Source organism: Triticum urartu, chromosome 2, assembly GCF_003073215.2.
Source record: "Triticum urartu cultivar G1812 chromosome 2, Tu2.1, whole genome shotgun sequence".
In the NCBI taxonomy this organism is placed as follows: Eukaryota; Viridiplantae; Streptophyta; class Magnoliopsida; order Poales; family Poaceae; genus Triticum; species Triticum urartu.
In genome coordinates, this window is record NC_053023.1 from 320,452,715 (window position 1) to 320,467,540 (window position 14,826).

A 14,826-nucleotide genomic window follows, 5' to 3' on the forward strand; every position below is an offset into this window, starting at 1 on the left:
TTGATCCGTGCATGCTATGCTATTGTTCTTGCCATGTCTAGCTTGCATTTTGTGCCTTCTTGATGGGTGTATGCTTAGCTTGTCATGACTTGCTCTGTACTGAGTGCATCGAGCTCGTAAACATGCCTACTTGAGTTCTGTTTCAGCATGCTCCAGTTTTCACTAAGTCTGAGAACTGATTATGTTTTTGCCATGTTCTCATGCTTGCAATTGTATTTTCCGATCCCTTTTGGCTCAAGGTCACTAAGGGACTTTTGTTAAGCTCTTTGAGTAGCTTCATGCCATGCTTTACTTTGCCATGTTCAGGTCCTGTAGCATGTAGTTTTGTTGCTCCAAAGGGTGCTACTGATCTGAAATTCCAGACAAGTGTTAATTTCACAAAGTCTGAGATCTGTTTGTCATATGCATTTTTTCCATGCTTGTTTCAACCTGTTATTGGATGAATTGGCCGTAGCTCAGTGCTAGACTTTTGTTAAGCATCTTGAATGCATCCCTGCCATGTATTTTGTTGTCTTGTTTGGGTGCTGTAGCATGCTCATCTCATTGCATTTAGATGGCTACTTGCTGTAAATCGCAGACCCGAGTCATATTTGAATCGCTTCCATTTCCAAACCGTAACTCCGATTCCTGCGTTCTTTATATTGTTTTGAAGCGATTTCATCTCACCTTTCCAATGGCACACTTGGATTTCCAAGTTGAGGCCAGGTTCTTTCATCTCTTGTCAAATCATGCATATGCATCGCATACCGCATCCCGCATATCATATCATGTTCATGTGTTGGTTGTTTACTATGTTGTGTGCTTCTTTTCCGGTGTTTGCTTCTTTGGGTTGGTTCCGATAACGTCGCGTTTGTGAGGACCCGTTCGTCTATGTCCGTTTGTCTTCTTCATGGACTCGTTCTTCTTCCTTGCGGGATTTCAGGCAAGATGATCATACCCTCGAAATCACTTCTATCTTTCCTTGCTTAGTTGCTCGCTCTTTTGCTATGCCTATGCAGCGATACCTACCACTTGCTTATCATGCCTCCTATATTGTTGAACCAAGCCTCTAACCCACCTTGTCCTAGCAAACCGTTGATTGGCTATGTTACCGCTTTGCTCAGCCCCTCTTATAGCGTTGTTAGTTGCAGGTGAAGGTTGAAGTTTGTTCCTTGTTGGAACATGGAGATGTTGTTCCTGGTTTGGAACATGTTTACTTGTTGGGATATCACAATATATCTTATTTATTTAATGCATCTATATACTTGGTAAAGGGTGGAAGGCTCAGCCTTATGCCTGGTGTTTTGTTCCACTCTTGCCGCCCTAGTTTCCGTCATATCGGTGTTATGTTCCCGGATTTTGCGTCCCTTACGTGGTTGGGCTATAATGGGAACCCCTTGACAGTTCGCCTTAAGTAAAGCTCTTCCAGCAATGCCCAACATTGGTTTTACCATTCGCCACCTAGCCTTTTTATTTCCCTTGAGTCGGCCGGCTCAAGGGTCATCATTATTTTACCCCCCCCCCCCGGGCCAGTGCTCCTCTGAGTGTTGGTCCAACTGAGCGATGTCCGAGGCCAGCAGGGGCAACTCTGGGCTGGCTTACCCGACGTCTTGCTCATCCGGTGTGCCCTGAGAATGAGATATGTGCAGCTCCTATCGGGATTTGTTGGCACATCTGGGTGGTGTTGCTGGTTTAGTTTTACCCTGTCGAAATGTCTTGTTGTACCGGGATACCGAGTCTGGTCGGAACGTCTCGGGAGGAGGTCTATTCCTTCGTTGACCGTGAGAGCTTGTCATGGGCTAATTTGGGACACCCCTGTAGGGATTTGAACTTTCAAAAGCCGTGCCTGCGGTTATGGGCAGATGGGAATTTGTTAACGTCCGGTTGTAGAAAACCTAAAGTCGACCTTAATTAAAATACATCAACTGCGTGTGTAACCGTGATGGTCTCTTTCCGGCGGAGTCCGGGAAGTGAACACGGTGTTGGAGTTATGTTTGATGTAGGTTGTTTAGGATCACTTCTTCATCATACTTTTATCGACCGTGCTTTGCCTTCTCTTCTCGCTCTCATTTGCGTATGTTAACCACCATATATGCTAGTCGCTTGCTGCAGTCCACATCATACCTTTTACCTTACCCATAAGCTTAAATAGTCTTGATCGCGAGGGTGCGAGATTGCTGAGTCCCCGTGGCTCACAGATACTTCCAAAACCAGCTTGCAGGTGCCGATGAGTCCGTGCAGATGACGCAACCAAGTTCAAGGAGGAGCTCGATGAAGATCTTGTCCTTTGTGTTGTTTCGTTCTAGTTGATCAGTAGTGGAGCCCAGTTGGGTCGATCGGGGACCTTTTGTCGCATTTGGGGTTCTTCTTTTATTTTTGCTCCGTAGTCGGGCCTTGATTGTATCTGATTGATGTAATGCTTTATTCATTTAATTGGGTGAAGTGGCGATTGTAAGCCAACTATGTATCTCTTTCCCTTATTATATTACATGGGTTGTGTGAAGATTACCTCACTTGCGACATATGCCTTCAATGCGATTATGCCTCTAAGTCATGCCTCGACACGTGGGAGATATAGTCGCATCGAGGGTGTTACAGTTCATAAGACCAAGAACTATTCTGCGTATTCTTATGAGTATTATTCTCCTCATGCAAGGCTATTTGCTAGGGCTCCGAAGCCAATGTTCTCAGTTGCTGCACTTAGACTCATTGCTTCTAAGCCACCCCTAAAGATGTGGGTAGTTAAGAAAAATTAACTCTCTTTTGCAGGGAAAGGTCTCTAGCCAAAAAATCAAAGGCGTCTGATGCTTATGCTCGGGACCTAAAACATCTTGTGGGGCGCAAGGTAAAATGCCCAAATGGTCTTACTATGTATTTTGTTCATGGATTCCTTGACAATCATCCTATCTGCCCTAACTAGGACCTGAACTTTGATAATATGCTTGTTTGTCAAATGTTTATGCTTCACATTTCCCTTGGTGAAGCCTATCCCCCTAACTGCACTGTACGGTACGATACCAAAGGCTTCTTAGTGGATTATGGATAGTGGATGCACTAACCACATGACTGGTGATCGAAGTCTTCTTATGGACTCAACCTTACGTCCATCTTACAAGAGTCACATCACATTTGTTGACACTTGTAAAAGCAAGGTATTGGGTCTAGGTAGAGTTGCAATCTCAAGGGATCAGCACATGGATAAAGTGATGCTTCTTGAATCCCTTGGTTTCAACTTAATGTCTGTCTCAATGCTTTGTGATCTGAATATGGTAGTGATATTTGGAAAATATCGTTGCCTTGTGCTTATGGAATCTGAAAAATCTCTAGTCTTTGAAGGGTAACGAAAAGATGATCTGTACATGGTAGATTTCTCAGCAGGACCACAGTTGGCCGTATGTCTTCTAGAAAAAGCTTCAGAGTGCTGGCTCTGGCATCGGAGGCTAGGGCATGCTGGCATGAGGAACTTATACACTCTCGCGAAGAAGAAGCATGCCGTAGGCATCGAGGGCATCAAGTTCAAGAAAGATCATCTGTGTGGTGCCTGCGAAGCTGGAAAGATGACTAGGGCCAAGCATCCCTCGAAGACAATCATGACTACATCACGTCCCTTCGAGCTACTTCACATGGAATTATTCACCCCTACTCACTAATCTACTCTTAATACCACCGCTTGCCTCTATGGTTTTGTCATTGTTGATGATTAGTAGAGATATACATGGGTGCATATAATACTCTACAAGAATGAAGTGCAGGATGTCTTCAGGCGATTCGCCAATCGTGCCATGACGAACTATGGCATCAAGATCAAGCACATCACAAGTGACAACGCCATAGAGTTCAAGAACACTGGCCTCGACACTTATTTTGATACATTGGGCATCACGCATGAGTTCTCAGCTCCATACACACCTCAGCAGAATGGCATCATGGAGCACAAGAACAGAACCCTCATTGAGATGGCTCGGACAATGCTTAATGAGTACAAGACTCCAAGAAAATTCTGGCCTGAAGCCATTGATACTGCATGCCACGTAATAAACTGTGTTAATCTTCACAAGCTTCTAATGAAGACATCATATGAGCTACTAACTGGTAAGAAGCCAAACGTTAGTTACTTTAGAGTATTTGGTGATAGGTGCTGGATCAAGGATCGACATACACTTCCAAATTTGCACCGAAAGAACATGAAGGTTTTATGCTTGGTTACGGAAAGGATTCGCACTCCTACAAAGTCTTCAACCTCTTTCACTATAAAGTGGTTGAAACTGTGGATGTGCGGTTCGATGAAACTAATGGCTCGCAAAGAGAGCACCTGCCAAATGTGCTAGATGAAGTCTCAGCAAGTGAATCCATCAAGCTTATGGGTACTGGAGAAATCATACCTTCAGAGGCTCAGGCTGAAGAAGAACTCATCATTTCCACACCTAATCAACCCGAAGACAATGCTCAGCCTGAAGTCAACACCGACAATGAAGACAATGATCAGCAAGACCAAAGTCTTCGTCCAGTTCATCCTCATGTTGCAAATGAAGTGCATATTGAGAAGATAATCGATAGCATCAATGCACCTGGTCCACTCACTCGTTCAAGAGCAACACAGCTAGCAAATTTCTGTGGGAACTTTGCATTTGTCTCTATATGTGAACCCAAGAAAGTTGCCGGAGCCTTCATGGAACCTGAACGGATTCAAGCAATGCAAGAAGAGCTTCAATAGTTCGAGCTAAACAATATGTGGGAATTAGTTAAGCTTCCTGACCCTCGCAAGCATAACATCATCGGCACCAAATGGATCTATCACAACAAACAAGATGAGCATGGTCAAGTTGTAAGAAACAAGGCTCGTCTCATTGCTCAAGGTTACACTCAGGTAGAAGGAATTGACTTCGATGAAACCTTTGCTCCGGTGGCTAAGCTTGAAGCCATCCGCATACTTCTAGCCTACAACATCCTCCTATACCAAATGGATGTGAGGAGTGCTTTTCTGAATGGCAAGATTGAAGAAGAAGTGTACGTTGCACAACTACCTAGCTTTGAAGACCCAAAACATCCTGACATGGTATACAAGCTCAACAAGATATTGTATGGCCTCAAACAAGTCCCTCGCGCTTGGTATGACACACTCAAAGACTTTCTGAAGAGCAAAGGCTTCAAACCTAGTTCACTGGATCCTACACTTTTCACGAAGACATATGATGGAGAACTATTTGTGTGCCAAATCTATGTGGATGACGTTATCTTCGGCTGCATCAACAAGAGATACAGTGATGAGTTTTGACACATGATGCAAGAGCAATATTAGATGTCCATGACGGCTGAGCTGAAATTCTTCCTAGGTTTTCAAATCCGTCAGCAGAGCAACGTCATCTTCATATCACAAGAGAAATACCTCAAAGATTGCATGAAGAAGTTTGGAATGCAAGACTGCAAAGGATACACGACGCCAATGCCAACCAAAACTCATCTGGGCCCGACGACAATGGTAAAGAGTTTGATCAAAAGGTATACCGCTCCATGATTGGTTCTTCACTCCATTTATGTGCATCTAGGCCAGATATAATGCTTAGCGTTTGCATGTGTTCCCGATTCCAAGCGGCACCAAAGGAGTCGCATCACTTAGCTGTGAAGCGAATTCTTCGGTATTTGACTTACACCCCAACACTAGGATTATGGTATCCAAAGGGCTTAGAGTCTGATCTAGTTGGATTCTCAGATGCTGATTATGCTGGTGACAAGGTTGATCACAAGTCCACATCAGGCACATGTCACTTTCTTGGATGATCTCTTGTCTGTTGGTCTTCAAAGAAACAGAACTGTGTATCTCTCTCCACTGCTGAATCTGAATACATTGTTGTTGGATCTTGCTGCACTCAGCTTTTGTGGATGAAGCAAACTCTCAAGGACTATGGCATCCACCTGAAGCATGTGCCACTCTACTATGACAATGAAAGCGCCATCAAGATTGCCAATAACCCAGTTCAGCAATCGAAGACAAAAGACATTCAGATCCATCATCATTTTCTCAGAGATCATGTCATGAAGGAAGATATTGATATCATTCACATCAACACTGAAGAGCAATTGGCAGATATCTTCACAAAGCCCTTGGATGAGAAAATGTTTTGCAAGTTGTGGTGTGATCTAAATATCTTAGAATCCTCAAATGTCCTGTAATTGGACACTCATCGTAACGCTTATGCATGTAGATGACTTAGATGTGCAAGACACAAAGTAACGTATATCTTCAATCAATGAAGACATACACTCTAAGTGTGAATACATTAACGTGGAATTTGACTTCGGAACGCCACGATAATTGTGCGCCGTGTTTGGGTCTAATACTTCCTATACGGTGGGTAACGCCACCACCAAAATTCTTTTGAAGTGTTTCATGTGGCATCATAATTACATAGTCTTCGCTTTTGGTTTATCTTCAACATTGATTTGACTTCAAGGTTTATCTTCGCAATGCTGAGTTGGTCTGATATATATATATATAGTAGCACTATTCTATCCTAGGATCAGAATAGTTATTCGGATCACGGCCCCCTATATAGGCGCGAGGAGTTGTTCCCGAGATTCTTTCATCGAAACCAGGAACTGCCCCCCACCTTGTGGCAAAAAAAAGAAACTGCCCCCACCCCCGCATCTTTCTCCCTAGCCCCAATCCACCTGTGTCGCTGCACCAGGCCACCCACCCACCGCACTCCACCGCCCCGCGCCGCCATCCACCTGGCCGCCACCACCCCCGCACCGCCATCCCCCTGGCCACAGCCGCCCCCGTGCCGACCTCCAACCGCGTCGCTGCGGAGCAGGCTCACCAACCGCGCTGCCGCTGGAGTCCGGACCACCAACTGAGCCGTCGCCGGAGTCCCGACCATCACGTGCGCCGCCGCCGAGCCCAGACCACCAATGGTGCCGCCGCCGGAGCCCCAACCTCCAACCTCAACACCGCCAGGCCCCGATAACAAAAGCGTGCCTTCACCACCCCCACGACCTGCATCGCCGGCGCCCCTCCTCCGCGACCGGCGCTCTCCCAGCCCGTGGTCGACACCCATCCTCTTCCGCGGCCAGCGCCCTCCCTCCCCGCGGCAGCGCGCTCCTTCCCCACGGCCGACGGGCCTCCAGCTCTGTGACCGGCGCGGTCCCTCCACACTGCAGCTTGCCCCTCCTCCATGGATGGCCTGCACCGACTGCCGGAACTCATTGAGGTGGTACCCTTAATCCTCGACCTTCAATTATAGGTCACCCATGATGCTAAAAAGAGAAAGGTCAGCATTTGGCCCTCTAGAAGTTCAGTTTGTTGATTCTCGGAAGTTTTTAAAGTTGATTATAATCGTGTATATTTTGCAGGGCCCTGCGAAGTTCAATTTTTTTATTTTTTGAAGTTTAGTTTGTTGATTTTCTGAAGAAATAGGTTGCTTCACTTACACTCCTCTAACTAGTCCTGTGTGGTGATCTCCTCGACTCCTTGGTTCGGCACAAACTGACAATTGTAGGCATCTTCTGAGTTTATAATGCTTGAAATTATAGTACGGGGTTATGTAACATTCTAGGTGGAATTGATCAATGTTGTTCCCTGTAGTTGTATTGTATCCAGATCAAATCGTCGATTCCTATTCTCTAAGTGATTTTGATGTCTGAAGTTCAACTATATACGCAAGCGCAAAAAACTATTGTTTTTGGTTCATTAGTCTCAGTTTCATAGGTTGGTTTTCTTCTCATTTTATCTCCAAAAATGCATCAACAAGGATCGACGACAGTCCAGGATCTGCGAAGATGAGGGATGTTGTTTTTGGTTTGCTTTCGTCAATCAGCATCACCACATTACACACCACACCGCCCACCAGCCGTACGTGTGTCTCTCCATCGTCCTTCTATCTTTCTCCTTTCTCTCTCTCTCTCTCTCACGCGGGACACGGTGCAGCCATGGCAGCCCCGAGGACGATGAGAGTCGTGCAGTACGACAAGTATGGTGGTGGAGCTGAAGGCCTCAAGTTACGATCTCTCCTTGTGCACAATTGAACTGAAAATCATCTCTTCTTCTTCGATGTGTTAACCGATGGAGCTGACCGACCAACTCCATGGTGAATTTCCCTCGTAGTATTGATGTCTACTACACAACCTTCTTCTTGTAGACATTGTTGGGCCTCCAAGTGCAGAGGTTTGTAGGACAGTAGCAAATTTCCCTCAAGTGGATGACCTAAGGTTTATCAATCCGTAGGAGGCATAGGATGAAGATGGTCTCTCTCAAGCAACCCTGCAACCAAATAACAAAGAGTCTCTTGTGTCCCCAACACACCCAATACAATGGTAAATTGTATAGGTGCACTAGTTCGGCGAAGAGATGGTGATACAAGTGGTATATGGATGGTAGATAATAGTTTTTGTAATCTGAAAATATAAAAACAGCAAGGTAACGAATGATAAAAGTGAGCATAAACGGTATTGCAATGTGTTGAAACAAGGCCTAGGGTTCATAGTTTCACTAGTGCAAGTCCTCTCAACAATAATAACATAATTGGATCACATAACTATCCCTCAACATGCAACAAAGAGTCACTCCAAAGTCACTAATAGCGGAGAACGAACAAAGAGATTATGGTAGGGTACGAAACCACCTCAAATTTATTCTTTCCAATCAATTCGTTGGGCTATTCCTATAAGTGTCACAAACAGCCCTAGAGTTCGTACTAGAATAACACCTTAAGACACAAATCAACCAAAACCCTAATTTCACCTAGATACTCCAATGTCACCTCAAGTATCCGTGGGTATGATTATACGATATGCGTCACACAATCTCAGATTCATCTATTCAACCAACACATAGAACCTCAAAGAGTACCCCAAAGTTTCTACCGGAGAATCACGACGAAAACGTGTGCCAACCCCTATGCATAACTTCATGGGCGGAAGCCGCAAGTTGGTCACCAAAACATACATCAAGAGAATCACCGATATCCCATTGTCACCACAGATATGCACGGCAAGACATACATCAAGTGTTCTCAAATCTTTAAAGACTCAATCCGATAAGATTATTTCAAGGGGAAAACTCAATCCATTACAAGAGAGTAGAGGGGGGGGAAGAAACATCATAGGATCCAAATATACTAGCAAAGCTCGCGATACATCAAGATCGTACCACCTCAAGAACACGAGAGAGAGAGAGATCAAACACATAGCTACTAGTACATACCCTCAGCCCCGAGGGAGAACTACTCCCTCCTCGTCATGGAGAGCACCAGGATGATGAAGATGGCCACCGGAGAAGGATTCCCCCTCCGGCAGGGTGCCGGAACGGGTCTAGATTGGCTTTCGGTGGCTACAGAGGCTTCTGGCAGCGGAACTCCCGATCTATTGTGCTCCCTGACGTTTTTAGGGTATATGGAGATATATAGGCGGAAGAAGTACGTCAGGGGGGCCACGAGGGGCCCATGAGGGTGGACAGCGCGCCCAGGGGGTGGGCGCGCCCCCTGCCTCGTGGCTTCCTTGTCTATCCCCTTACGTGCACTCCAAGTCTTCTGGGTTTCTTCTGGTCCAAAAATAAGTTCCGTGAAGTTTCAGGTCAATTGGACTCCATTTGATTTTCCTTTTCTGTGATACTCTAAAACAAGGAAAAAATAGAAACTGGCACTGGGCTCTAGGTTAATTGGTTAGTCCCAAAATCATATAAAATAGCATATAAAGGCATATAAAACATCCAAGGTTGATAATATAATAGCATGGAACAATCAAAAGTTATAGATACGTTGGAGACATATCAGCATCCCCAAGCTTAATTCCTCCTCGTCCTCGAGTAGGTAAATGATAAAAAAGGAATTTTTGATGTGGAATGCTACCTAACATATTCATCATGTATTTCTCTTTATTGTAGCAAGAATATTCAGATCCATAAGATTCAAGACAAAAGTTTTATATTGACATAAAAATAATAATACTTCAAGCATACTAACCAAGTAATCATGTCTTCTCAAAATAACATGGCCAAAGAGAGCTATCCCTACAAAACCATATAGTCTGGCTATGCTCCATCTTTACCACACAAAGTATTTAAATCATGCACAACCCCGGTGACAAGCCAAGCAATTGTTTCATACTTTTGGTGTTCTCAAACTTTTTCAATCTTCACGCAATACATGAGCGAGAGCCATGGACATAGCACTATAGGTGGAATAGAATGGTGGTTGTGGAGAAGACACAAAGGAGAAGATAGTCTCACATCAACTAGGCGTATCAACGGGCTATGGAGATGCCCATCAATAGATATCAATGTGAGTGAGTAGGGATTGCCATGCAACGGATGCACTAGAGCTATAAGTGTATGAAAGCTCAAAAAGAAACTAAGTGGGTGTGCATCCAACTTCCTTGCTCACGAAGACCTAGGGCATTTTGAGGAAGCCCATCATTGGAATATACAAGTCAAGTTCTATAATGAAAGATTCCCACTAGTATATGAAAGTGACAACATAGGAGACTCTCTATCATGAAGATCATGGTGCTACTTTGAAGCACAGGTGTGGTAAAAGGATAGTAGCATTGCCTCTTCTCTCTTTTTCTCTCATTTTTTATTTTTTTATTTGGGCCTTTTCTTTTTTATGGCCTCTTTTCTCTTTTTTTATTTGGTCTTCTTTGGCCTCTTTTATTTATTTATTTTCATATGTACTCTCATCCCGACTTGTGGGGGAATCATAGTCTCCATCATCCTTTCCTCACTGGGACAATGCTCTAATAATGATGATCATCACACTTTTATTTACTTACAACTCATGAATTACAACTCGATTCTTAGAACAAAATATGACTCTATATGAATGCCTCCAGCGGTGTACCGGGATGTGCAATGACTCATGAGTGACATGTATGAAAGAATTATGAACGGTGGCTTTGCCACAAATACAATGTCAACTACATGATCATGCATAGTAATATGACAATGATGGAGCGTGTCATAATAAACGGAACGGTGGAAAGTTGCATGGCAATATATCTCGGAATGGCTATGGAAATGCCATAATAGGTAGGTATGGTGGCTGTTTTGAGGAAGGTATATGGTGGTTTTATGGTACCGACGAAAGTTGCGCGGTACTAGAGAGGCTAGCAATGGTGTAAGGGTGAGAGTGCGTATAATCCATGGACTCAACATTTGTCACATCCCTAGTTTTGCTATGACCTAGACTAGCTAGTCATGTGTGCATCATGTTTAAATTTCATTTAAATTTGAATTGGGGATTTGTGAAACCCTCAGAAATCATCTCTGGAAATAACCCAAATAAAAATTGTTCCAAAAAGGTCCAAGAAAATGTTCATGTTGCTCTCTGAAAATATTGGTCAGAGGTAAAAATCAAACCAATATTTTTAGGAGCTCACAAATATTTATTTTGGCCATTTGGAATTAATGCAATAATTATTTGCATTGGATATATATATATATATGTTATATTTATTTATATATGTCCAATAATTCTGATTTTTATGTGAGGGGCTCTAGAATATTTCAACTAGCTCCTACACTAAATTTCAGAAGAAAAATAAATTGATTTAGTGTTTTAATGAATCAGGAAAACAAATTACAGAAATAAAAAAGAAAACAAAAATAGGAAAGAAAATTTACCTGTGCTTACCTGCAGCCTGGCACTGTGCAGCCCAGCCGGCCCACTAGCACACTGCCAGTCGTCCTTGTCCTCGTGCCAGTCGGCCGGGCGTGTAGCCGACGCGCGCGCACTGCCGTGCCGCCACGCCACCTGCGTGCGTGGCCTCCCCCTCCTCGCCTGGATGCCCCGCATGACGCCACGCGCCACCCCGCACCTCTCTCACTCTCTCCCGTGGTCTTTCCCTCCTCTGCCGCTCTCCCTCTCAACCGCCCGAGCACTGCCGTCGCCACCGCTCGCCGTTGCCGTAGCCACCGTCTCCTCCTCGCCCTCCCTCCGTGTCTGCAAGCTCCGTGGTGCCATCGTCTACCTCTCCGCCGAGCCACGCGACGCAGGAAGCCCTGGAGAGCCGCCATCACCGTCGTCTTCACCTCCGGCCGCCGTAGATCGTCATCGCCGCTCCGTCGTCTCCAGCGCGTCCCCGGCCACAACGAGCAGCATGAAAGCCCGCTGTGAGTCCCACCGTCCTCTCCCCCTTCTCCCCTGCCCTTCTGCACCCTCTAGCCCCTGGCTGCATGAGCCGAAGCTCACATCCGCTCAAGCTCGTCGCCCGTGACATTCCGGCGACCCCTTGGTCACTCCACCATGCCAAACGGCCTTGTGAGCTCGCGTAGATGCCGTAGGAGACAAGAACCAGACATTTCTCAGCCCATAGCGTCGACCTCCTCCTCGGCCGAACTCTGGCTGCCGTCGAGGTCGATACCGCCGTCGCCTCCGGCCACCCCACGGCCTCCTGCGTGTCCCACTGGATGCGTGCGAGCCTGGGCATCGCGTAGGTGGTCTCCGCCGTGCGTTTGGTCGCCAGAGGGCGATTCCCGTGCCGCCCCCCCCCCCCCCCCCCCCCGCCGTGTTCGGCCTCGCCGACAGCTAAACGCCGGCGGTTGACTGGGTTTCACCCCACTGACCAGGAGGTTTGACCTCCCATGGGTCGCTGACAAGTGGGCCCTGGCCCTAGCTAATCCTAGTTTAGTTTTTAATTAAGTTTAATTAACTCCAGTGACATTTTAGTTAGTAGGAGCTTAACACTAATTAACTTAGATTAGTTAGTCAGTCACTGACGTGTGGACCCCACACGTCAGGTTTGACCCGGGTCAACCTGGTTGACCTGCTATCGCAATGTTGCTGTCATGCTGACGCAGTAATGGTTTTTTGGATTTAAAATAATTCAAAAAATTCCAGAAAATGTTATAAACTTCAAAAAAACACAGAAATTCAACCGTAGCTCAGATTGAAATAAGTTATATATGAAAAATTATCAGAAAAATTCAATCTATCCATCTGTACCATTTTCATGCATGACAAATCAACCTATACATGCTGTATATATGAGAACACACTTATGGCATTTAAAGGGACTTTAATTAGAGTTGCATTTGAACCTTTGGTTCAAATGGACCTCTTCCAAGTTGAATGCTAGTTGCATTAACTCAAACAACATCACATACTCATGCCATGTTCATGCATCATATTGTTGCATATGCTTGTGTATTGATTGCCGACACCGTTCCTTCTCGATAGGTCCTACTCCGTAGACCGATCCAGAGTACCTGTCAGAGGAGTAGTGCCCCTATTGATCTACCAGGCAAGCAAACCCCCCTTGTTCATTCTGATAAAATCCCACTTCCTCGCCCTGCTCTCTTTTATTGCATTAGGACAACAACGATTCAACTGCTACTTTATGATGCGGTAGTTGAACCCATTCCTCTGCATGACCTGTCATTGCCATAGTAAATAGTTAAAACCCACTAGCATGTGTAGGAGTTGATTGAGCCATGTTGTGTTCCTACCATGCATTGCCTGATATTTCTTAGAGTATGTCAGGTCTGATTCATTGGGAATGGATTGGAGTGTTATGCTATGTTCTGATGCTGAGAGTTAAGTGTGTGAACACGATTTGGTAAAGGTAGCGGTGAGAGGCCATGTAGGAGTACATGGTGGGTTGTCTCACTGGAACCGTCCTTAAGCACTAAGTTCCGTGTATGTCGTCCAATGACTAGCTACTACCACACATTGGAATGCTTAAGTCCCCCTGTCGACTTATTAACCAACTTGATCTCTCTCCAGGAGTTGCAAATAGTTTCTGGTGTTTGTAGGTAGTGCTATTTTTCTACCGAGTGGCACCCGGCAGGGTGGACTTGGGACAGACTAGGCACCGTGGCCCGGTATAGCGAGTGGCACCCGGATGGTGGGCTCGGGAACCCTGTCCACATCGTTTGGGGCCGTGAGCGAAACCCCGGCCGGATCTCCTTGCGGATGGAACCTGAATAGGCGATAAACCTGGACTAGAGTCTTGTGTGGTTATTCAGGTCGTGGCCGACACCCTCGCCAGGCTTCCGCTTGAAGGTTGCCGAGATACATGACATGTACATGGTGGTAAGTAGCGAGAGTGTGTGTGAAGAAGTACACCCCGGCAGGGTTATCATTATCTATTCGAATAGCCGTGTCCTCAGTTATGGACTTCTTGGATGCTTACGTGGTACATAGACAACATAAAGTGGATGCTCTAAAATGCCCAAGACAAGTGTGAGAGCTATGGATGGCCTTCTCGTAGAGAGAAGGGGACGAATCCATAGTAGTGTATTGATGTGGTGTTTAGTGGACTCGTCTGCGCTGCCTCACCTCAAAGAAGTTTCTCGTAGTCGTAAAACAGGGTAGCCACTGAGTCAAAGCTAGCTTGTTGCAACTAAAACCCACATTACCTTCTTGATACAAATGCATGTATGATAGGATCTGATGTAAGTCTTGCTAAGTACCTTTGTACTCACGTTTGCTTTATTTATGTTTTGCAGGTGAGACATCTGTCTCACTACTAGTGCCGCTTGGACTTCGACGAGTAGCTTGTTACCTCAGCTACGATTTTGTACCCTTGGGAGGGACTTGTAGATAGTCAGGCTTCTCGGCCTTTTTCTTTTGTAGTTGTCTGTACTCAGATATGTAATACTTCCGTTGCTTGTATGCTCTGAATGATGGGTCATGTGACCCTGTTTGTATTTAATGCTATGTGGCTCTTCCGGGCCTTTATCTATATGAGTTTGCGTTATGTTGTGATGCCATGTTGTACAGCACATACTTGCGTGTTATGCGTACGTGTAACGAGTATTGCTATGTGTGGGATCCGACAACCTAGTTTTCTATCCTTGGTAGCCTCTCTTATGGGGAAATGTAGTCTAGTGCTTCCACCGAGCCATGATAGTCC